Genomic DNA, 27,317 nt, shown 5'->3' on the forward strand with positions numbered 1-27,317 from the left:
ATGGAGGATGGCAGCAGTAGGATGAATTCCAAAGTGAACAGACAGATTTTGTCTTGCTATGTACAAAACATTCCTCAAACCTCATCAGCCGGCTGCATGACAATAACCCCAAACACACAGCCTATGCAACCTAAGCATTCATCAATGGGAAAAAGTGTAAAGTTTTGGACTGGCCAAGTCAGTCACCTGATTCAAATTCAAATCGAGATGCATTTCATTCGGTGAATAGGGGACTGAAGACAGAAACCCCCCGAAGAAAGACCCACTGAAAGCAGCTGCAGAAAAGGCTTGGAAAAGCATTTTTTAAGGAGATACTACAAAGCAGTTATTGCATTTAAGGGCCATGCAAACAAATTTTCCACTTTGTTGATTTGATTAACTTTTAAGTTAATCTGTTAGCTTAATTTTGTACTGCTGAAAATATGGGACCCAACATAAAAACAGCTGTTTCTATAAAATGGCAAAACATGTACTTTGTGCAGATAAATGCCATAAATTAAAGAGCTGCTGTCTGTACATTTGTCTCATATCAATCTTTGGATCTAAAATTCACACATCTTAAGTATATAGCAAAAATAACAAATTAATGCGCGCATGCACACACACAAACACACACACACAGAGACAATAAAACAAATTAAATTGTCTCTCAAAGCTGAATTAAAAGAAATGAAAAAAATTTATACCAGTAATTTATACCAATTAATAAAAACATTATTATTTATTTTGTAATATGATGCTGCATTCAAATTATTTGTATCCCGAGCAGTAGTCCAGAAATGCGAAGTAAAAAAGGCTCTTTGTTTCACAAACTTCAGGTAGATTTAATGTCTGTTGTTAAAATGATTTTAGTACTATTATGCTATTCCGCAGAATGATGAATTACACCTTGAGGAACAATTATGCCTAATGGTGCTCTGCCAGAAATGTTGATAAATGTAAATGGATAATCTATTTATCTTTTCATAAGGCTACTGTTGTTGTAGAGGTTTCCATGTAGCATACCCATCTAATTTCTCACAGAGCATGATACAAAATACGTACATGTAACAAATAGAGTTGGCCATATGGAATATATTTTCATTTTTATTTATGTTAAAACATTGACAATGTAGATCTATGCAACTTGTGACATAACACTTACTTCACTGTGTTAAGCAAATCATCGTACCGTATGTTACGAATAAAAATTAAGACCTACCTCTAAACATAAAGGTTTCTGCTTGCTTCCTGGCCAGCAATGTCTAGCAAAGTGGGAATCACAATTGAGACAGCAGAAATGTATTAGCAGGTAATGATAGCTAGCTTAAGTTAGGTTCCAAAATGTATCTGTATGATCTAAAGAGGGCTGCTGCATTGTGCTGGAAAGACCCTCCAAAAGCATGTCAAATTAATTATCTTCTTGTTATTAAGCAATATAAAATGATTTCTTTGTTTTAGCATGTACTCAGTAAATCAGTAGAGATGAATATGCATAAAGTACTAAGCATTATATAGTATCCCGTCAACATTCATGTATACACAATGAGAGCTGGTATAAACTGCATATAATTCAGGTTTTTCAAACACTGCGCCTCCTACTTATCTACAGCCCATCTGAAACAAATAAAATCTAGTTCATTATATTATCCTGCTTTCTCATTATAGCATTTCTGCATCAACTGCATTGGCTCTTGAACAACATATTTTGTTTACATTTTCTTATCTGTTAATTAAGTACACTGAAAGCTTACATTAAAAGTCCCTCGAGTGACCCTGACTTCAGTTTTCTAAACAACCTTGCTGTTTTCTTAAAGCATGAACTTGGGCATCTCATTACTGCACTGATGTCTCAGTTCTGAATATCCTTGACTCAAAAGATCATTTGGATATATGATCATGAATTGAAATCAAACACATAATCTTTATTTTCAGTTCCTTTGCCGAACCCCTCTAATGTGCCAGTCCCATAGTTGTGCTGTATTTTCAAAAAGTAGTCTTTTTTTAACTTTTGAAGCCAAAAAGTGCATACTAAATTTGTAGCACATTTTATTTTCTGCTTCCATATTTATGCTTAACTTTGTATATCACCATATTATAGTGTTCAATTGCAAATGAAATAAAATAATAATAACAATAATAAAAATAATAATAACAACAGAGGAAAAACAATACATCGAAAGAAACATAATTTCTTCATATCATTTGACTTCTGACATTATAAATCTTGTACCCTTGAATAATCGAAACACAGAGAAATATGCTTTACTTAAATTATTTGTTATATTTTTCACAATACTACATTGTACAAGAACATGTTACATGTACCGTAGATCGGTTTCTGCAAAGATAGTAGATTATATGTTCCCAAGGTTTGTTCTCTGTTAACAGGATAAAAATAACGGTATGCGCTCAGTTTTCCCTTGCCTGCTCATTTAGAAACAACACAAGCATCTGGTCAGACATGCAACACAGTCAGTCAGTCAGACAGACAGACGCACCTCCTCTGACTATACAAACACCATTCTCAACCAAGTCCCTACATTTGGATGCAACGGTAAACAATAATGCAGGATCCTTTTGGACTTTAAGACCATCACTGATCCTCCGGGAGAAGAATAGCCCTGCACCCATGCCCAGCGTTTTGCGGCGGGGAATTGTCGTGGGAGTAATCCCCCTCCATGGGGTCCGCACCCCCTGTCATTACTATCCAATAACCATGCTGTGACACCGCGTCCGCCAATGACAACTCCACAAAGCCGGCGTCCCGGGCCCCGGCTGGGGCTCCTTGCTATGCACTGCTGTGCGTGGAATCTGCATTGGGGGAATAAAGGAGATGAGCATCATGTTTACAATGAGTGCCTGGGTGTTGAAACCATGTCAGGCCACTGTGTGACCACCCATCAAATCCCAGCTTCCCTCATGGCATCCCTGGCCTGTGCGGAGGTGGTCTGAGACGGGGGCTTCCAGTGGGGCTGCAGCCGGCGGAACTGACAGCTGGAATGGCGGCAGACTCATATCTCAAGCTGAGACAATGCAAATTCCCCTCTTATGAGGAGCGGGCAGGATGGTGGAAATGAACAGCCACTGCCATTGTCATGCTGGCATCCTTTCAAAATAATGTGGTTTAGCATAGGGCTAATTGAAAATGACAATCATTTGAATGTTCCCCATTTAAGTATTTCAACCAGAAACCAGATTGGGAGTCATAAAAATAATAATAAAACCTCATTCATCCTTTTTTATCTTTTTTTTGTTTTTATCATTTTTATTTTTAGATCCTGCTGGTAGATCCTTTGCATTTTAATGTGATTAGCCTGAATTTTGTTTTCCGAACAATTACCTTGAAGTTATTTTAGGGATGATCTATCAGCTCTCTCTTTCGCCAGGAGCTGAGATTACATTTATGGAGAAAAACATTCCTTCTCAGTATCTAGATGTTTATTTGTTTAATCAGAGACACATGCATCCCAAAATTCTGTCTGACAGAAGGCACAGACTACAAAGTATGAATATCAACCCAGCAGAAAAAAGGAACAGATTGTCAAATTCCATGTTGAATTTTCCTCTCACTGTAGCATCGCCAGGTCATTCTTGTGTGACTTAAATTAGCTCTTTCCCCTCATACATTCAATCTTCAGTTTACATCCCTCGACTGTATTGTAGCTGGCCCTCCATATAGGGTAGACATGGTCATTACTTCCAATACATTACCCGTGTGTATTCCAATGTTTTAAAATAACATTTTCTTTAAAAATATTCATTTTTAACCACGGCCCCCTGTGCATAGCTCTGCATTTCTAGTAATACATGCATCAGATTATAATGATATTTAAACCTAATACATAGTTCAGCACAGTGCTGACTTACTGAATGCTAATGATAAAATAACAAGGGGAATAATAGGCTACTCTGCTCATTAAAACTCTCATGGACATTTCCTTTTTCACTTATTAAAAAACGAAAAAGGAGTCAAGCAAACTGATGAGCTGAAGTGCAATTGGTTTAGAATGCTAGTTTGTTCATTACTGTAATATAGGTAGACTGCATAACTAGGAGGCTGGCAATTTGGGCTGTGAATAAGTGAAATCATGGTACTTGTTAAAGAAATGACCTTCCGGTATGGGATAATTTTGGAGCAATGAAGATCATTTAAGTAAAATGGCATTCATATTTGTTATATTTTCACTATGCTGGTGAAAGAGGATGAAAAAGAAATTCAAAGGCAGTATATTCACAATGAAATTGCATCTCTGTTTTACGCTCTCACACATGTACGCACGCACACACACACATATTCTAGAGTGATCCTACTCTTGGCTATTATTTATGTATTAAAAGACAACATTTCCCTATTATCATATTTTTGAACCCAGTTTCCAATGCACAAATTATCACAAACCAATTCTCTTTACCACATCACATTAATTTCAATTGAAATGGGTGCTGCATAATTTAAATGGTCTTCCTTTCACCATCCATTGAGACTGAAATGCACACTATACCATATAACCACAATAATTTACATATGAAATCCTACTTGTATCATTTCAGCAGTCACAGCAATACACAAGAAATGGGGCAATGTATATTTGTTGTGTGTGTAGCATGCACGCATGCGCACACACACACACACACACACACACACACACATATATATATATATACAGTGGGCTCCAGAATTGGCATCCTTGATAAATATTCACAAAAATACTGTAAACTAAAAAATAATAGTTATTAACATAAGCACTACTTTCCAACTTGTGTACAGTAGAATCTCAGAAGTCCGAAACTCCAGTCAACAGGGTATGGAATCGGAAGTGTAACATTAATGCAAATAAAACCCACCAAAAAACGCAAATGAGTAACACTATTGATTCAGAAAAAACTTTCAATTGCAAAAAAATATACAAGGGATGGCTGTTGCTGTATGAAAAGTATTCCTTTGACACTAAAAAAAAGGACCAGGATAAAATAATGAAATAAAAAGAGTGCAAGCTTTGCCAAGTCTTAGCCTATTGTTGGTTAGCCTATTTAATTTCACTTATTGTTTGGACAAATTCTATTGAGGTTGAACTGAAATAAATATTTTATTTCCTTTAATTGGTATATTGTCACTTTCAGAGTTCCTGTGTTCCGAATGACCTTCATTCCGTTAGTGTTCAGTTCACTGAGGTCCTTTTGTAGTGCGCTTTATTTATGGTTAAATGGAAATGTAAAGTCTGAGAAAAACTCAATTTTCCCTTGTGGTTGAGTCAATGTTGTCTGAAATTATTGTTGGTTGCGTTCATATTCATATCATAAAAAAATGTGATGTAATAAAACCGCAAAGTGGCGATGCCAGATGTTAAAAAGATTCCGCTATAGCGAGAACAGCAGTTTAGATGCTTACCAGTCTCTTATTTGCAAAGCAGGGAAATAAAACTCTCTGCATCAAAAAATCATGTTCCAAAATAGGAGGAAAAATATACAGTTCAGAAGTTCTACATTTCTACAGTCCTGCATTTCAATTTTAAATGTGGTGCAGTTTGGTTAGAAAGCACTAGGGTGAGTAATCCTTTTTGGACACTTTGGGCATGCTTTATAAAAACATACAGTATATGAATACAACACAATAGACATTAAATAAACATTATAAACAATAAACATTTTCTTTACATTTTGTATCAGAAAATCAGCTTTAATAGAAAAATAAGCTTTTCTAAAAAGATATGCAGATGTTTTGTATTTGGAGATATTTAGGCACATTTGAGGACATCTGAGTGCCATTCTGGGAAAACTCATGTGGAATTTGAATGTCTGTCAATATCTTGACTTGGTCCTTGACTTGAAAATTGAGATATCAGTGCTAAACTGTATGTACATTGTTAGGGAAAAATGCCCTTTTTAACATTTCACAGGTGAGCATCGTCTGATGAAACAGATCCCAGTAAAAACAACGATAGCTATACTTGAGTTTAACTTTCATATTTATTTGCAAAGAAATTACAAAAAGTGAGAAAGCTTAAAAAAAAAGTGAGAAAGGCTTTCTGATTTGAATCAGACATAGTAATGCTCTTATACACACTTTTCCCGAAGGGGGGGCTTTACCAAAACAAAAAAACATGAAGCTGGCCACGAACATTTATCGCTATTTTGTCTTCTGAATACCCCTTGTTGACCTTGCTGTAAGACCAGAATGTGCTAGCTGAGATGCAGAGACATTAAGGTCAAAGGCTGTCTGTCTTCTGGGAGAGAGACAGAGAAAGACTCCTAGTAAGCACTTAATTCAGAAAGTGGTCTAATAGTAATAAGGATTATCACTAAAAGGTTATTTGTATGTGATTGTCTTTATGTTAACACACATTGTCAAATAAGAAAATTACCCGTACAACATGCACTGACATAGATTTGTTTTGTCTCAAACTTCTGAATGATACAAGCCTCTTCTTTAATTATGTCTTCAAAAATTGGTGATCAGGTTAGAGAACACATTTGGAGGGATTTTTGACCATTCCTCCATACAGAACATTTCAAAATCATTGATATCCTTGGATTTGTGGTGTTTATTGAGAAATGTAGTATGTTGTTGCATGAGGAACTGTCCGGCAGGACCATTTACCTATGACCATGACTTAGTTTCCAAGCAGAGACACCAGATTTTCTGCCAAAAAGTTCTGGTATTTTGTTGAATTCATTATACCATTGATTTGAAATAGTGCCACTGGATCACTGGCAGCAAAATATCTTCAAAACATCAATGACCCACCTCCATATACAGGAGGTGCTTGTATTCATTCCTCTTTTTCCGCCAAAAATGTTGATGGTGCGTATGGCCAAAACATTTCATTTTAGCCTCATCTGATGATAGCACTGTCTTCCAGTCATAATTCCAATGATGTTTGGCAAACTCCAAATGCTTGGCTTTGTTCATTGTGCTCAGTAAGGGCTATCTCTGTGCCACCCTTCCAAAGAGCTTCTGGTATGCAGGTGCCTTTGCATGGTTCTTTTTGAGACTTGGAGATCCCAAGCTAAAAGAAATCTCTGCAATTCTAATACCATGATCCTTCAGTTCTTTATGGCCTCTCCCTCGCCATCTTCCTCATTGTCTATGGAGACAATGGAGTCTCCTTCCTTGTAAGTTTGGCCATTTTCCATTCGATAGACCTAGATATATATTTTTTGTATTATTGCCCTTACTGTGCAAAGTGATATGTTTAACCGTTTATGGATTGTTTTTTTTGGTACCCATTACCATACTTGTGACCGTCAATTACCATCTATCTCTTCTGAATTGACAGTTCTTCAGTAAAATGTTATTGCCAATTTCACTTTGTTTGATTTTATTTACAATAATTGTTAGGGGTGCCAATAACTCTGACACCTATGGTTTTCAGAAAAAAACGAGATTCCTTAATAAAAAATGAAACTTTATCGAAATAAAAGCATATAGGTTGCCAATATATTTGAACATGAGAAAGAGATTATTATCTGTATTGTTTTTTTCTTCATTTATATCTTGCCAATAATTCTGGAGCCCACTGTATATACAATTAAAATACCTTATGACTTACACTTTCTGTCACAATTGATATACACTGCTTCACACAGTGTGAGAGCATATACATAATTTGCTCTCCTTCTATCCCTAGTGGACAAAGCTCCATTGTCAGTTTACCTTGCCCCAGGTAATTCAAGGGGAGGCTATTGGTGTTCTCACTGCAAAGACATGTGGATCTGTTTATCTCCTAATTGATTCTCTGAGGAAGGCAGAGATTGACAGTGTCAGTCTTACATCATCAAAATCCTGTTCCCAGAGCAAAGCCATGCATCAGACATTAATAATACATAAAGAGACTCCTTGCTGATAAGCACCTGCTTTCCACTAAATGAATACTAAGAGAAGTCAAATACGTCAAGTAGATTTTTTAGCCTAATCACATTTTTTCCCCAAACACTAAGATTATTCACTTACTGACAACACAGTGATTGTTCTGTTGACATGAAGTGGCTATAAGGCCGGGAGGATAGGGCACTGGCTACCTGGGTTGGGGATAGGCTATGCCGCACAGCAGTACAACAAAAAGAGTTATCCCAAAAGAAAAAAAAGAGAACTCTTCTCTTTCCCCTATGGTGATAATGGAGGGGCAGGACATGGTGATACTTTATGCAAATGCCTGAACTGTGTTTAACACATTCAACATTCATTTGATAAGTTGAAGGTAAAAATATGTGTGCTGCTATTTTAGTCTTCTGCTTTGTGGTTGTCATTACCTGACAAGAAACAGGTTTTGCCTTGATTGATGTTACAGGGCAAGTCACACATTGTGCAATTTGCGCACTTTGAGATCATGGCTTTAGCCCCTGATTATGATGCGAGGACTGTGACAAAACCTGGCCTTTGTCTTGCCTGTCAGGGATCATTTCCTTGATTTGGCTGAAGGTCTCGGACGTTTGTCACATGCTGCTGTGAAAATGATGTCGCGGTGTATTAATGGACTGTGCACCAAATGGGCATTTAAAAACGGTTTAATATTGCTTCTACCCAGTAATCTCTCTCTTACACCATTCCCTTTTATAAGTCAGTGCAGAATCTTATCTTAGGTACACATTTTAATGCAAAATTTTATCTTTGGTAGAGTAGCCGGGTATGCTGTATTCCTTTCTGCCCGACTGTGTTTATTCAAACCAAATTATTCTCAGAATAAATTCCTGATGTTTGAGAAACATTAGCTTCCAAACCTGTGAAACACATAAACAAAGGTGACCTCATTGAAACATGGAAGACTTCATTAGAGGGAATGAGATGCATACACCACCACAAAAGACTAACCATAGACCATTACTACTCATATATTACAAACTTGGTTACAATGGCAATTCATACATACTTTATATATGTTTTAGAACTGTTATAATAGATATATATATAATGATTTCACATTAAGTCATAAAATCTGGAACACAAATCCAAATCTGGCCCTGGTTTTCTTTTCTCTCAGGTAATTAGCTGAACAATTAGTTCTATCGATTGGCCAGACTGTCGTCACACCTGACTCAGGTAAAGGGTGGGTGGAAAACCAGCGGTCCTCAGACCTTGAGGGCCGTTATTTGATGATCCCTGCTCTAAACTATACATTTTGTGAGCAGAATTACACAATTTCTAGGATAGGTTTGCATGAAGGAATTAAATGTAGCTTCATTCATTGCCATACTTACCCATTGCTCCATTTATAGGTGCATTACTGCATCTAGGAAAAAAAAAATCTGAAAGTGGCGCTCCCTCGAGGCATCAAAGGGACAGAATGTTCTGGTTCAGAGCTTATTCAAATAGAACTCCTAGCCTAAAACAGCAATCCTCCATGGAGAGCAGCAGCGTCCAGGAGAATGGCTACCGAGAAAGCCAGTGAAGACGCTGACAGCTGCTACAAAGGAGAACACCTCACTCAGTACCTGAAGACTGGAACAGTCCTGAACATCAGAGCACAGAATTTTAAACAACTGAATGAAATCATGCAATGTGTGAACTTGTGTCTTCAACACAAAGCCACTAATCTCCAGCACAGCATTGTATTTTAGGTGAACAATTACCAGTGCCCGCCTGTTTACAGCAAACCTACAACATGTCCAGCAAACAGATCTATAACGAAAGATGAACGCTTATTTTTGCAGTTTTTCAAACGCGTTTCTTCATCTCTTCCCTTCTTGATTTATGGCAGTATGATCATTAGCCTATGATATGATCTATGATACGATACAAATAATCTCATTCATTTATCTGATGTCTTAATGCACAACAACGCTACAGTGCATATAAAGGATTCAGTGCTGTTAAGAAATGGAGAGCTGGTTTATTTCCTTTCATGACTCGTATGATTTTTCTTCAGTTTATCGCATTGCCTCCGGGGTATATCTAATATCCTTCCAAGTTTGCTGAATCCTTTTCACCCATCTTGTTTGGTGATTTATTCTTTGTGACTAGCTGTGCATCAAAAGCACCCCCTGCTTATGATATAGTGTTTGTCAGTGACCAAAAATGTCTTTCATCCTTGTTGTACTGGCAGGGATTCATGCTTTGTAGGTGCAGTTCTTAGACTTTCGGAGTCTCTATCTCAGATCTCTCCTCATCATCTTCAAAACAAGAGCATGTCTTAATGAAAAGGGAACAAGCAAATTCAAGGCAGACAGCAAAAAGAAGATCTTGTGACTTTTTAATTTGGTGACCTTCATTTTGAGCATGTCTGATTTCAAACACAGACAGGACATTCATCTGCAGTGCAACAACTGATTCTCATCTGGCTACCTTATTCTCAAAACCAATTTAATTGACTCACTGTGGAAATCATCAGCAATCAGATGTGCATTCTATGAAATAGTGGATCAAAAGCCAACTCAAAACGAATTTGGCATGATAAATTCAACACTTTTATGTCTTCAACACTGAGGACAAAGAAGGATGCATCAAAGCAACACAATGCAATCCAACGGACAAACAAACACAAAAACGGTGCAAATTTACTAAAACAATGTTCTCAAACCAGCAATCATATCCTAACGACCTGTTCAAGGGTTTGTTGTTGAATTTATCCTAACATGTTATTTAAGGTATTCATATCTGACCTTGCAATCACTGTCCTTTTCAGTTGATATGGCATGCTCTGGGCTTGTTCTCCTACATTTCTTGGCACAATGGCACATTGGTGGTTTTCAGGGTGACAGCTGAATGGTGGGGTAGGGGTATAATCTTATTCACACCTCCCCCTCGCAATGCCTGGTAATTACTTTGACAGCATGAAAAATGAACACGATACACTGTCTCTTTCTATAAAATGTAAATATGCAATAATATATATTTCAAACTGTATGTGGAATTTCTTTCCAGTCAGGACAAACATGGTGAAGCACCTTAGTTTTCATTCCTTCAAATTTTAAAAGTCAGCGTTTAACATAAAGGAGAAGCCTTGCTTTGTCTTTGGATAAAATTTGGTGTTGCTGTCAAAGTTTCAATTGTTTTTCCTTTGGGGAAAGTAAAAAAATAGCTAGACACTGAAAACTTTACAACTGTCTCTGCATTTCCTGAAATGCACTTATTGCCTCCATTTAAAATCCAGACATTTTACCAAATTATTAGTTATACTGTGTGACTGTCAGCCACAGGTCTCCTGAAGCTTATGTTATTATTTTATGGACTGTAAATTTGGAAATTGACTTCCTGGGTGATACTGACATCCGTCTGGATTAATCCTTGTACTGTATGTCTACAGCCACACTGTCTGCACTTCCTCTCTGCTCTAATGTAACTGTGGAATGTCTTTCAGCATAAATAGATGGTTTGCATAATTACCACTTTCCTTTCCATCAAGGATGCATACCTGCAAGGCTTCCCTGGGGTTTTATATATGACTTTTAGTCTGGTCATTCCTGTATAAATTCCGCATGCACAGCACAGAGAAGAAAAACAAGGGGAAAAATGAGCACTGTATTGCAAACAATAGGTTCTGACTTCAATTCCCAGTTCTATCACCATTATTTATCCTTTTAAAGATTTTTTTTACATTGATAATACAATGGCAATACTGCACTGCTAATGAATAGTTGCGACCTGGACCTGCATCTTAGCAGAAAATGTATCTATACCTCTGGACAGAAAGAACAGAACAGTCTACAATTTGATAAAGGGATGACCCTGTATTCTGCTGGGCAATAAACTAATAATACATTTATACACAAACAATATCTCCTGATAATGGAAAACATTAGATAGCTATCATCTGAAACAGATCTTAGAAACCATTAAAATAAACAAATAAACAAAATCCTTTCCTGGAAAAGAACAGGGAGAGCTCCAGTTACAAATATTTACATGGTACAAATAATAACGATGCTAATGTCAATATAAATACAATAATGCAGAAATCTGATTACTTACACCGTGTACAGCGAGTTGAAAATTTAATTTGAAATTTGAGAACTAGCGCTGACTGTAATGCATCATGGGCTGGAAGGCTGAATTTAATAAACCAAGAAAACTTTTAAAATGCATATTGCAAAGATAAGGATGGGACTGTACCTTTTCTAAAGTAATTATGAGATTTTATTCATTTCCATCATTAGTCAAACTGACAGGAGCTCCCCTTAGGCTGTGTTCCCTCGCTTCCTCCTGTTCACCTATCTAAAAAGAATCCAGATAATGAATGTTTACAACACACAGGTAATAGAGTAAATATTGGAGTCATCAATTATTGAAGATGAGGGACTGGCAATCAAATCCCATGATTATCGTTAGTTTTAATGCTGCATGGGCTCTGTCACTTTCGTGCTAGCGTGCTGCTCCTGTCCTTTCACCTCAACATTTTGTACAATGAAATTATTGCGAACGGGCAGGCAGGGAGACAAAGGACTCTGGGCATGCAGACAGGGTTTGTGTTGGGAGGAAAAACATTTAAACAGTGTCATTATCCACCTGGGCTTTGGTTGTGTAAGTATGGGTCAGGACCTGTTTATAGCTCCCACCTGCATTCCAGATAGTTCCCCACTGAGGAATGGAAATAAAAACAACGTACATGAAAATGATAAGTAACTTCACAACACAGCTAACTAAATGCCCTTGGTGTACACGGCAATAAAACATTTCTAGGTCTGGCTTTAATACAGTATACAATGAAATGTGCATATTTTTTGGTAATTTTGCAATACGTATAAATAAAATTAAGTACTTTGCATACTAACAATACATGATGAACAATACAATATATCAGCTGTATTCATTAACTTGAGACGGATTTTCATATTGTTCAAATAAAATTAAAATTAAAAGCTTTATTATGTTATTTATTTTTTATTTGTGGCTCTGATGACATGGTGTATTTATTTGTATATCTGTACATACACACATACGGTATGCATTTATTTGACTATTTGTATCAAACTCAAAAGAGTAGAATTACAAGGATCATAAAATAATCCCATCATTGGGCTAATGCTTGTTAATGTGAAACTTCTTTCTTCTCTTTTTTCATAGAGCTCTTGTGCCACTCTACATTGTTACCAGGTATAAAGTGGTTATTTAAACCCAGTAAGCCAGATGTAAAATGGTGCTCGTTAATACGCTCTGTATCTAGTGTAATCAAAGAAAAGATGAATAATGGGTACACTGAGGGAGGGTGAAATGCCTACTCTGTGTTTCATTTCACAACCTGAAATGTTGAGCAAAACTGGACTTGCAGGCATTAAGAGGAGGGCAGTAATTGCAATTAAACAAGATGAATTAGGTCTACAAACAGCTTTTCGCAGGGCAAGTGTTTTCTTTTTCCCCCAGCATCTGTTCTACTTCAGTGACACAGAGAGGTATATATTCTGGTGAATTGGAAATCCCTGTTGCCTTGCACAACTTCGCTTGAAGAGTTACGGCAATGCAAATGAGTCACTGGATTTAACACGCACCTGAACCAGAAAATAATGCATCACACATACAATTATTCAAACACACAGGGGATACACACACAAGATGTCTTCAGCGTTAAAATCAGATAACGGTCTCTGTTTTAACAATTGAGAAAAGTGTCATGTTCGGCCTTTGCATGGATTTAGTAAGCCAAAGCAACAGAATCTAATTTCCCGGCTTCATGTTTAATCTGACTTATGAGGGGAAGGAAAACAAGCTCCGCTATATGCCTCCAGATCTGAGGTAATCAACATTGCAGATGGGGAAAAAAAATTAGCATTAGCATTGTTCTGTTTTATTTGCGAATTAACTGCAGGCACACAAAGGCACTCCTAATGACTTATTACAGAAGTGTTGCTACAGCTGTACTTGTGTCGCTGAAGTGCAGAGAGCAGCCCAGAGCAGCCCAGAGCGAGTACAATACCGGCTCTGCAGATCCACCGTCGGTGCCACCCCTAGTCCTCAGCTCCCTATCTCTCTTCGGAGAAGACGGGTATAATTTGTAATTTAGTGGCCTTGATGAGTGTGATGTGCCCTGTGGACACTCTGTCTTTGCAGGAAGTCTCTGCGCGCAGGCGGCCGGTGGAGTTCACGAGAGCGCGGCGGAGCAGAGCGGGGGCGAAGGTCTGCCGGGATCAATCACCCTCCGTGCAGTGTAGCGTACCCGCCAGAGCCGACATCGCCTCGGAGGGTAAGTGATCAGACCGAGCAAACGGTGGCCGCCATTGATCAAACTCTGACTCGTACCCGTGTCACCTGACCTGCCCCGGCGACTGCTGTCACTCCCACGCTGTCTCGGTGGGCCAGCTGGATGTCACCGCTGTCTGATTGCCCCCCACCTCCATAGCAACCCCATGCCTGCAGCCTCCGTGTTTGCAGAGATTACTGAGCCGTGCCTCTCTTCCGCCGGCTCCTAGGCGGTCCGCACAGAGGCCACTCTGTATATATAACCCCGTTGCTGTTCTCGCTAAGTTAATTTGACCTTCTTTTCTGAGCCGCAACGTCTGGCCCCGGCTGAAAGAAAGGCACCGTAGGAAAAAACAGTAAAAGACAGTAAAGCTATGAAGCCTGCCTGGTGCATGCTGGCCGTGTGATATATCCACTGTGGATTAATTCCTCCACTTGTTTACTACGCCCTGCAGCATGAAAGAATTATAAAAAGTAAAGTAGGGGTGGAGGGTGTTAACTACCAGCACAAATATAAAAAATGTGGCACAGATAGTCACGTGAGGTCTTCCCGGTGTGCTGAATGCATGCCAATTGCCTACTGACATGTTTTAGGAGACCTCCTAAGAATTTTAAATTCTGTTTTGTGTTCCTGTGCAGTTGTAAATTTGCACAGAGGGGTATTTTTACTAACTTGTGAATACCCTACAAGCAGCTGTTCTTCTTCAACACCTTTGAAACAAGGTCAAATGTTCCTTTTTCCTCTCCTCTCACAACAGTTTGATGTGTGACTTGAAAACACATCGAAGCCAAATGTTTGCTGTTGTTATTGCAGAGGGGCACAAGTGGCCAAATTAGCAAGACTGCTGACACCATGGTGAAGAGAAAGTCTACGGCACCACTGAGGTTACTGATGCTAAACTGGACTGCTAAACAACCTCTTCACAGGGCAACTTAATCACTTCAAAACACATTGGAGGAAGTAGTTTATGGCCTCTAACACAAGTAATTACACACAAAGGAAAGCTTCAAGATATATTTACAGTTCAAGCTTCTTTGTTGAAATGTGCCAGCTAAGAAAAAACAAAAAAGACATTTACCCACACACACCCACATCCACACACACACGCCCACGCACACACACGCACACACGCACACACACACACACACATACACACACACACACACACACACACACACACACACGTGCATTTTAGGGGATTTCTACAGTCTACTTTCTGACTCATCTGTGCTGACAGCTGGGTAAGTAACATCACCAGGAGCAGCAGCATTTGGATTAAATCTAAGCCTCATGGGTACCATCAGGTCTAATAAGTTATCATTAATTGCAGCCTTTGGGGACATTTGTTCTTGAATTAATTAGTTGGCCGCAGAAAAGCTTTCAGCAGCAACAGGCAAAGAAGGACAATTGTGATACAATATTATGGTTTTCTTTTTTAACATTTATACTTTCACTCCATTGTTTATGCAACATGTTCTATCATGATCTTATTCTGTCCTGATTATTGGACTAATCTATTCAGCAGAAAGTCTGAAATGATGTTTCAGTGTATATTTCATTATGTCTTGTTCAAATCCCATGACTTCAGCATGTAACGTTCTACAGATCCAATATAGCAATAAACAGCAGACAGCTTCTATCTACCACCTTTCTAATTATAGAAGGTTTAAGGAAGTGTATCTTCGGTTACTAGGACTGTTTAGCTTCTCCTGTGGCGTGTAAAAGTAAGATATAAGAAATAAGGGTGGACCAAATGTGCCTAATCTTCCCACTGCTCTCTGTGAGTGCAGGAATGAAAGGGGAAATGATACTGAGAGGGACCACCAGCAAAAACAAACAATCCTATGCCCATGCCTCAGAGTAATAAAGCATGCCTGTGGATTAACTAGCAAGAGATACTCCCTATCACACTGCCAGACAACTGCCACTAACATTAGAGATCCAGAAATGAAGCAAAACCCCCCCCAAAAAAACACTCGATACACAAATTCAAATTTGAAGGCAGAACTCTAAAACCCAAATTACTATATTATCACTCCCAGATTTGGACCTTGGAAAGGTAGGGTCTATCCCTATCCCTTCAGCATAATAATTAAATCAACTCTCTGGGTTTCTGCTTAATGCCACATAAATATAAATGCACAAATCATGAATAAGGTTAGCTTCTGATGTCTAAAGAGGTAGCTAGGCAAGCAGACAGACAGACTGAAATAGACTGGGAGTGGGAGACGGATCAATAGTCATCTGAGAAAGAATCTGAAAAACAATATCTGGCCTGCAGTACGTTCGGTCTTGTGATGAGTCACCACAAGCTTTCCTAACAACCGCCGCAGAAAAGTGAAAGCAGTGCATAGTAGACTGCTACCTCAGGGCTACATCCAGTGTGCCAGAAAATGCTGCCCGCAACCATGGGCATGGACATGTTCCAGCTTGGAGTTGGGGCTTTTGGATTGTGGGATAATTAATTAGACTGGGTAGTTTAGATTTGTGTTGGCCAACAATGTATTTTTACTAAACGAGTACTGCTGCAGAAGCAGCCCTGCTCCTTCCAAAAAATGAATGTCATGGGATCTTTGAAAAGCAAGGCAGGTCTGAAGTTTGATGTATTGAATATTGTTTTTAACACAATACTAATGGCTCCTCTGGGCAGAACAACCCCTCGTAGAACACCCAGGCAAAGTGCCCATTCCAGCTCCGGTTCAGAGCCTTGGGAGAGTTCCACACATGCAGCAGAAAGTTCTTAACTAGGAATCAACCCACATGGCTGTTGTAGAGACCACACACTGGTTTGTAATGTACACCATTAAGCTACATTACAAGTAGCTGCTGTTCCCTTTGTTACCAGAGAATAAGTGAAAGTAACAAGTAGTTGAAATAAATTGCTTCAGCTGAAGGCCCAGGCCATTTCAAGTCACCACAAGTTCCATGAATTGGGGGCACAGCCACTCTCGGCTCATTTCCTACTGGGATAGTAATTTCAGCTGTTGGCTGCAAAAATATCACTTGCCCCCATATGCACCGTTCACCTGTGTTTGAGCCCTTCTGTTTTATTGATAGCGCACAGTGGTATTTCTTTAACACTGCAGTCAGAACTCAGCCAGACATTCTGACCTTTTATTGCCTGCCAGAAGGTAAAAACAGATATTACAAACAACTACAAAATAAATAGCACTGTACAAGAAATGGGAGGGAGGGGGGCAGACAGAACGCAAAATCGAATAATGATGACCGAACTAAAAAAGTCAACAGAGCCCTACGTAAAAGTTTCCTCTACTTCTTGTACAGAGTGTGACCAGTCAGGGTGAGAGCCCGCTGCATTCATGCTCTGCTGACTTTGAATCTGCAGTCACGTCCGTCCTTTATACCAGCAGGCCAAACATGGCTATCAGCTTTCCTTCAGACCCTGTCTATCAATGTCATTCTGGATCAACAATGCAGAACCCTCCTGCCTCCTTTCCCTATTGCTCTGCTGTATTTTTTCCCTCACATTATTGTCAAGGGCAGGATTTGAACTCAGGCAGCAGTGCATTGATTTATTTATTTTTTTATATGTCCATGGATCAATATGAGGAATCTGCTCCATAGCTTCCTGCTGCATGACAGGAGCTGGGAGTGAGGAGGCAGGCTGGGTTGACACACGCGGGGCACACACCACTGTGCTTGGGCTCTGTAATGGCTGGCATTAAATCCCCACGCCGGAGCAGTTTAAACAACGGCCCGGGCGGTTTCCGCGATGAAGAAAAAGGGGATAAGACAACTGCAGATGCACACGCTACGAGGATAACAATTAAAACGCTAACAAACAGCTATTACAATAATTAAGATGTCACAACATTAGTGCTAGCATCCATTCCAGAGGCAGAAGTTTAAAATTATACAGCTCCGTGCATTACTGTGCAATTAAACCCAAACATGGTACATTGGTAAATGACAGAAATCGCCGACCCAGATTGTTCTCCACAGGCTGCACTATTATGTGCATCATCACATACATAAAGAACACAAATGATACTTGAACATGTACAGACACACACACACGGGCACGCACACACACACGCACACACACACGCACACACACACGCACGCACATATACACACATTCCCAGAGGGAAACTGTTTGGCTTTTTTAATAACTGACATCAATCTCAACAAACACTTTTATCATTTTAAAATACTTACAAAGCATCTTTTTCCCTTTCATATAAGTTTTAATTAATTTGTTTCTGACCTCAACCTCTCTCTGTTGCACGCCTTTGTGTTGCTGTGGAACATTACCAGAAAGTAATTAATAGATAGCATAAGGCATTTATTTTCCTTTTCACACATACGCTATACAAGAGGAATGCTCTATGTGAAAAGCATTCCACAGAATAAAAGATTGAAATGTTAAAGCAGAAGGATGGACACAGACATAACATACTCATACTGTATACTGCAGTATGTATTCATCATTATGTTATAGAAGCTGCTTATGTTTGTGTCATCTGAAGAAAATAAGAAAGGTTTATGACATGGAATTGGAAATCTCTGCTGTATTATAAAGAAAATATCTCAGTGAAAACAATTATTACCATGCTTTGTTCGCTATTACAGTGAACATTCACCTAACAAATAATTATAATAAACATTTTGTTGCTAAAAAACGAAAACATGATATTGCCACTGCACAAGACACATTATCAAGTACACTCATCAATATGAAAAAAAAACTCCTTTGAAACCAGAGTTCAGTTTAAAGTACCAACAGAGACAAGTGTGTTTTATGAGTTCAATGCCAATGATTGCTGAGACAACATTGAAAAGATATTGCACTTCACTTCAGTTGTCAGAGCTTTTCAGTGTTCTGGTAAATTCTCAACTTGATTAATGTTATTCCAAAGTGCTTTATAATATAAATCAATACCTTTGACAGTATGGCATTGACAACACTACTGAGTCCAGGATCACTTTATAGAAAGTATTTCCTCCCAGGGAATGGGGTAATTTGGATGACTTGCCAAATAATTTCCTGTTCTTGAGAGATATAGCTGGAGGGGCAATATTATGTACTTTTGGGGGCCATTGGTGGGTGATGTTCTCAATTCTGTAATCCCGCTTTCTTAGCCTGCCTCTCTGTCATCAATCCTTCATCTGGGACATGGACAAAGAACTGAGGCAGTTAGGTGAGAGGAGTCGAAAAATCCTTAGGTACTCGGGCCTAAAAGGCTGACTTCCCTGCTTTAAACTTACAGTTGCAAAAAAAGCAACCCAGATCTTTCACGGCAGACATCTTAATTCCCTTCAACTGAAAGGGAGCAGGTTTTCTTCTCTCTCCGCTCACAGATCTACCCTGAGAGGATTGTGTAGTGGTAGCCACCTCTGTCTCGGGAGGTGGGTCTTGTTCAGGTGTCGGAGTGACTCAGGAGGCCCACTGCTATGAGTGAGGAGGTTAGCGGCTCTACTTTCAGAGTGATGGATATTTCCAGTGCTCTTTGCTGCTCGACGGAGGCAGTCATGTCAAAACATGTCAAGTCTTGAAACAAACTTTAAGGATACTGACACTACCTGTGCAGTGCTGTCTCATGTGCATGTCCTCCACCTCACGCAGTGCAGAAACTCAAGGTCACCGCGAACGTCATACGTCATTTCAACCGGGGAAGCATCCGTAAATGTGACCGCTGATATTGGTGTCATGAGGGGTCAATATCAGTGAAACACAAGGGGGGATTTTTACTGAAGTTTGCTTACACGTGTTTAGAAAATAACCCTGGGTCAGTATACAACACCTTCATATGAAATATTTACCTCATTGGGTTTGACAGAGTAGCGTGCCCCAGTGCTCATAGGAGAGGAGGGCTGGTCTCCCTCCTTCCCTCAATAATATGGGACTGAAAAAACAGAATTCAGATGGGACGTTGCCAGGGGGATAGTGCCTTTTGCAGCCCTTATTACACACTGACATTAAATCTGAGGCCGGGACTCAGATGGGAGTTTCCGGCTCTTTGCCAGTGCTGGGAAAGTCAGAGGACGGTGTGTCGGCATCCACGCAACGCTGCAGGAATGACAGCAGAAATAAAAACAGCGTCCGCCTCCATTTCCCCAGCACCTGACACTCTCGTGATCTCCATTAAATAGTTTTCTGGAATTGTGGCACCCAAAGTAAATGCATCTGAGTGGAGTTATCGCTACGGGCTACGCTTGGGTGTACTCTGCACAGCCCTTTGTGTGCCACAGGGAGAGGCATGTTATTTTACAATTAATTGCAACTGTCAGCCAGGGACCTCAGAACTGAAAGAACAGTAATGTGACATGACTGCAAAATAAACTATTTTGAAGGACATCTGTAAGATACATTAACATTCTGTAAGCAACAGACCTTAGCCATAGTGTCTAACAGGGGCTGTACTGCCTTTGAAAAGACAAAGAGAATTTATAGCCATTGCTGGTGAGGGATGGTGGGTGCACTGGAAAGCACTACTTCTAGTTAATGGCATGTCACCAACAAGGGTGAAGGGTCAGGACTTACAACTGCACACCACAGAAGCCTGCTGCATTACAACAAGCATACCCATAAGGTAGATGGCTGACTACATAATAGGTATACAGTACATGTCACAACTTTCATATGCAGGATAAATTCGCTGGTGGTTGCTGCTGAGAGTGTTTCTTGGTCCAAGAAAGATGAGCTGACTGTACACATAAATAAAACTGCTGTTTTTGTCTTTTACCTTTATTTTACTTTTCCAGGGAATTGTACACCTTGCATAAAAAACAAGAATTCAGAAAGAGGGAAAAATGCAACAACAAGCTGTGTATGTGTTTACATCCTCTCATCAATTATATACTAGTGACTGAACGCTGACTCTAATGATTTATTCCGACTGACTGATTAGCCACACAGACATGAATATGCACACAAACACATTAGTCGCAGCAGCAAAGTAAGAGAGCATAAAAGCATGGCATTGTGCTTATGCAAAACAATGCTTGGCCCTTGGCCCTATTACCTTTAATGTGCGGTTCCACACTGATTATGAAAAACAAAAGGCTCCGGTGTCACTCCGTGCCAGGCAAAGCCGGGGGAGCCCTGAGTGCCACTTGTCATAGTTATGCGTTTCAATGACCTCTCCCCATCTCAGACAGGGAAAATTGCTCCTGTACAAGAGAGAGCAATATCGCAACGGATAACAGTAAGACACCTCCGCCACCTCGCCCAGTGCTTTGTTCAGGGATTTATCTTAATTTTCCTGCTTAGGTCTTTTTTTCCTAAAGGCACATCTGTAGGTTATCATTCATTAGTGCGTTTGCTAACACAGAGCCGGGAAGAATGCAGACCAAGACCCTGTAGGGTATGATGGGGTTTTATAGCTTGTCAAAAAGAATGAAATATTATCCTACACAGGAGATGGAAATGCAGTTTAGAAAAGGAATGCAATTCTTAGCAAGGATTTAAAGAAAAGCACACTATGGGGAATATGAACATCAGATGATGCCGGCTTGCCCCCCCCCGATAACGTATGTTACGGTAAATTAACTTGAAAAACATGTAAAATTAATGTATCGTCACATTTAAACATATTAAAAGGACTCATGGAAGTCGTATGTAATTGCCTTAGACAGATTAAGGTTTCAAAAGAGTCGAGTTTTACAAGTAACACAACCTTAATATTGTGGAGGAAACCAAAATGCACACATCCGTATAAAAAACAGGATGTTATGTTTTGTAGAAGTTTTAAATACACATCGAATAACAAAAAAGCTTTCACCACTGAAATAAAAAAACACAGAATTTGCGGAAATGGTATTCTCAGTCTGAAGAAAAGAAAGGAAAGATAGTGATTTTTCTATTCTTATGAGGTTGCTTATTTATGTATATGTACTCTCGGGTCTCAAGGTTAGGTAGCAGGTCCTGACCCAGCTGCACAGACTTTCCAAAGCTGCTTCTTGTTGCACATCATTGCCTTCCTTCACCAAGGTTTCCTACTGTATGCCTGTAGGCTATCTGGCTCATATTCAAAGCTTGCATAATGGCAATGAGAAACTCCTCAAGGAGTGCTTCCTTCTCACACAACCCGTGGATCTCACAAGGGAACTGCATCAGGAATAAATGAAAACTGCAGACATACAATACAATCTGTTAAAACCCAGAAATGTAAGTCTATTAGCTATTACAAAAAATGTGTTCTGTGTTTATTATTATTTTTTGTTGTTGTTCTTTCATCCAAAACACTTTCATTTTTGTCATTCATATTTTCATCCTTACTCTTTTTTATTGTCTGTACAGCACTATATACTGTAAAGTTTATTAATATTACGACTGATCAGGCAAAATGGCAAGACGGGCAGAAGGGCCATATCACTATCATGTTGTAATGTTTTTTTTGTGGTTTGTGTGTTGCTCAATTAGACATTGTTCAAATGCATGAATGTGGCATTAAGTGCAGAAAACAAGACACCAAACAGTAAAACAGCAGGGATGGCTTGGAGCACTGACAGTGAATCCAATAGAGTAGGGATGAGGCCCACGTACCTACATGTGTAAATTCTATTGTTACAAGAAACCCCATGCAGGTAGGGTCTCGTATTCACAAGATTTCCAGCTATCCCTGACAGGAGCCTTCCTCAGTCCTCCACCCCCCACAGAGAACTGAGATGCCCAGAAGAGAGTTAAAAGGTGGATAGGAATTCAATTAAAGTACATGCTATAAGGCTTAGAAAAGAGACCAAACTTTTTTTTACATTTCAGAATGTATGCATGTTAACTGAGCCTTATACAGTAAAATATTTCTGTACTCATATAATGTACTCACACTCACAAGTACATGTACACTCACACACATGCACACAAACACACATTGCAAATAATTGTAAATTATTAGTTGTTCACTGTACATAGATTTAATTAGAGAGGTTTTTGGTTCAAGTCCTGAGAGAGACTCCACTGTTCCCCAGAGCAAGGTGCTTATTGAGATTGTACGAGTCAGAACCCAGATGTATACTTGCAAATGGATTCCAGAACTGACAAGTCACTTTGGATCACACGAATGAAAGATAATAAGCTACACATGGATTGAAGCCAATGTCATAGGGGGGACATGGGTATGGCACAGTGATATGGAGTGAATAGCCTCATGTTAGGACATACATGTCACTACGGGTTCCTCAGGTTGCCATATAGCACTGACATACAGTACAACAGGCAGATAATCAGGCCGATTTTGTGTCTACACGCTGAAGGACTGGATATTGTAACATACAACGTGTGGCTGAAATGTACATAGACATTTCCCTAGGTGCAGAGTGCGGTGTAAAACATGCGTTAACAATAAATTCACAACTGCACAAAATAGCAGACAAGAGTGGATGCTGAGGGAATGGAAATTACCAGACACTTGGATGAGCACCTGCCAACAAATCACACCCATAATGGCAATACATTGACATGGAATCAACTGACTGCATCCAAAACTACTACGGAGACACCTGGCCGTTGTCATAGCCAGATGAGCTCCCACACACCGGCTCCAAAATCAAGGTATCAGGGGCTAATTTACATTGTACATTGGCATGAGGCTGGAAGTCTGGCAAAGAACAATACAGCATGCCTTGGCACACAGATATTCCAACGGAAAGCTACCAAACACAGACTGATGCAATGCTGTTTTCAGTCATGGGTCAAGGTTCTGTATATTCCGGTACGATATTCTGTAGTGTTCTGGAGTGTTCTGCAGACATGGGAGCGATAATTTCGCTGCAGTATTGTGCAAATGCATTGGGACTGGCTACCCTGTTTATCTGACTCAAATTCAAAAGAGCATCACTGGGATGCTCTGGCCACACACAAAATGCTTGCTGAGCTGCGTGTACACACATTGCCCAACATGATTTTCCACAGAGTAATAAATAGTCATGTCATGTCGATACCTGGTCAGTAGCAGTCATTGATAAGAAGCTAGTGTTGGACACATGATACATGGATACATGCTCAGTTAATTCCCTTTTGTTTATTGACATGTCAGAAGTACTCTAATATTACATACATGTTTTCCTCTACCAAACACATAAATAAAACATAATTGTCTTTTGAATTGTATTGCAATGCAGAGTAATATTAATTTGTTGCATAACAAAGAATAAACTCCTTTCTTTGGAGGATTTGTTCATTGACGGCAGCTTTCCCCCACTTTCCTTTAAATAGAAAAGGTCCCTCACTGTTTAAAGACTTAAAGTGAATTACTGTACATATATGCAGTAAGAAACAACATGGGCCTAATTTTCACAATCATTGCACAAATGTCGACTGCTGTTGTGGAATGCCAGGGTAAATGGGCTGAAACTCTAGATAATGCTACATTTGGACTAGTGCTCAGCTGGAAAGGGCCCGGAAAACCCACGGGCACTTCAGTGTAGCTACTAAAGACTTCAATTTAATATAACAACTTCTAATTGGCCTTTCCCATGACTTTAAAGGAGCAGAATTAATTCAAGGAACAGCTACTCTTTATGCTGTTTATTCATTTTGTTCTTGTACCAATATTGACATGCTTTCTTTTCATTGCCACATTAGGGTGTTATAGCAGTGGACAGGTTGTGCCCATTAAATTGGTCTCTGTCTCTTCATCATCAGTTAAATATACCATTAGAACTGCTGAACTGGTCCACACTTCCATTGCAGTTTATTTCCCTCCGGATTGAATGCAATACATACTGTATGAGTAAATGACGCGCACAAGAAGGTGCACACTGTGAGTGAACTATAATGCATTTTCTTTATTTTCACACTAATTTAGACTCACTAATCATGGCACTCAAGTCACCACTCAAGCACCCCACACAATCAGAACTGCTGCTTAAATGCATGAACTTGTCAACTGCACACACTTGCAAGCCAGTGATTACTTCCCACCAGACATGCCTCTCAGTACTAAAATCATTTTCACAGCAAGTGTTAGAAAGCTGTATCACTTGCTAAGGAAATGGTGGCTTGTAGGCAATTAGAATGGGAACCAAGACATACAGTATGTCTCAGTAATTCGCATGCATTTACGTACATGATGGCTAAGTATACTGATACTTTTACAAAATAAAGGATCTACCCTTTCTTATGGTTTAGGCAAGCTGTATGATAAAGGTTTCATAGAAAAAAGATGTTTCTGCTGTTATATATTCAACTATATTTTGAATAATAAATTAGAATGCATGTTCAAAGTGAATAGTCACAGTAGTAGACAACATCCTAATATAGATAACCAAGCGCTGCATTGACATGCATTTTCAATGCGAAGAACACTGAAAATGAAAACGCAAGCCAATAATTCTCACTGGCAGCACTGGCATTTTGTACCTATTGTTAGACTTGATACTGTAAAAGTATATTTTAAATCTGTCAGGTATTATGAAGACTTCACCTTCACAGTAAGAGAAAACGACAGCAGCACAAACTATATGTTGACTTCTGACCTTCCCCAGCATTCTTTTCACATTAAAAGAGTGATACTACAAAAGTACACAAAAATTCCTGGCAGGCTGGAAGAAGGATTTGCAGGAGGTACAGACGTGACACATTGTGACATTTTGTCCTTTCTGTCTTGATTTTGATTAAATGAGTAATGACAAGTTGAGAAGCATTTTGGTTCCCCCAGCAACAAAGCCTGGTAATTCTCATCCAAATGCAGGGTGTTGTAATATTGTTTACGTGGCAAAGAGTATGCATCAAAATTTTGGAAAATCCATCAAATCTGATACTTGCCATACTGCCACACAGCTGTTCAGGAAGGTTTTTTTGACAAAGCTAATGGAAAATTAACTGCAATTTAATCATATTTTGTTTTGACTATATTCCAAAATCCATTTTGTAATTAGATATTTTATATCACTCACTTTAAGTAACAGCCAGTTATCATTAGCTACTTAAATTTGGTATTTAGAGAAATCTGTTTTTTGAGACATCTTGTAATTTTTTCCTTTTAAGCACTAAAGTGAGCTTAATTTATTGATAAAATGAAAAAAAAAAAACGCTTTCCATGTGTGAATATGTTCCTTGTATAAAACCTATTACTTTGAAATGTGTTTAGCAACACCTTTCATGGAATTTATAAAATCCGCAAATAAAAACATTATTAAATTAATTCACAACTGCCTCTGTTCGCATTGTTCATAAAGACCCACACGCATCAGCATTCGCGTCCTGGTTTTAGTATCTAAAAAGCTCACAAAACATTTGCAAATGTATGCAAAAACATATGTCCTGACACATGGGAAATCATTTTATGAACAGCTTGGAAAAATAGCACTTTGATCCTAAAATTTTACACAAAGACACAAGAAATATGTGTGTGGGCCTTAAAATGAATGTAAGAAATATTTACTATTTATACTTCATAATCTCGTCCAAAAGCAAGTAGGCCAGCTACAACAAGGTGGCTGTTGTGTTCTTCTGTCATTGTGTATGAAACGCCAATAGGGTCACAATTCGTCAGGTTTTCTCCATGGTCTCTCCACTCAGATGGCTAGCATGCACAAATAAAACAAGGCCTTGGTACTAGGTATCTAGCTTGCTATTTTAATATGTGTGTGTCCAGCAATATCAGTTTATTAGCTGACGTGACCTGCAGGATTCGTCTGCAAATGCTGGGAGTAATGTTACTTCAGCAAATTTGATCAGAAGCCCAAAGCTGAGCTGGTTATTTTGTTCATGGCTATCCAGCTAGTCTAGATAGCTACTCGGGGTGAGCCGAGTATTCTTTTCAGACGAGTACTCATAACAAATATAGATTTTTTTTTACGAATGTTGTACAAGTAATTGGATTGTAAAAGTAAAGGTAATCAGAGAATTTACCTTACTTTTTTTTACATTTGCCGCAGTAGCTGTACATCAGTGACGAATGCGTAACATAAAGTTGATAGGCCAGTTCCTCCCTGGTTCCTCGTACTTAGATTAGGAAAATGACTGCTGCTGGTTTCCTCACTGCTCTCGTGTGCAAGAGACTGCTGTGTGAACTTGTTCCGATTGTAGATTACAGATATAACAACTTAATTAGTATCTTGGGGGATCTTGACGGGAGTGTGGTCACTGGTCACACAAGTGTTTGTGATTTACGGTATGTTATTTGAGTGATTTTTATCTGCATTAGTATTTTTTTTATCTGGTGGTATTTCACAAAGCAGGATTACTGCGTGTAATAAACCCATAACGCCCCAAACATTTCAAAGCATGAATGGTGGCACTTTGTATGGAGTGATTCTTGT

The sequence above is a fragment of the Conger conger genome, chromosome 4 (genome assembly GCF_963514075.1).
Source record: "Conger conger chromosome 4, fConCon1.1, whole genome shotgun sequence".
NCBI lineage: Eukaryota > Metazoa > Chordata > Actinopteri > Anguilliformes > Congridae > Conger > Conger conger.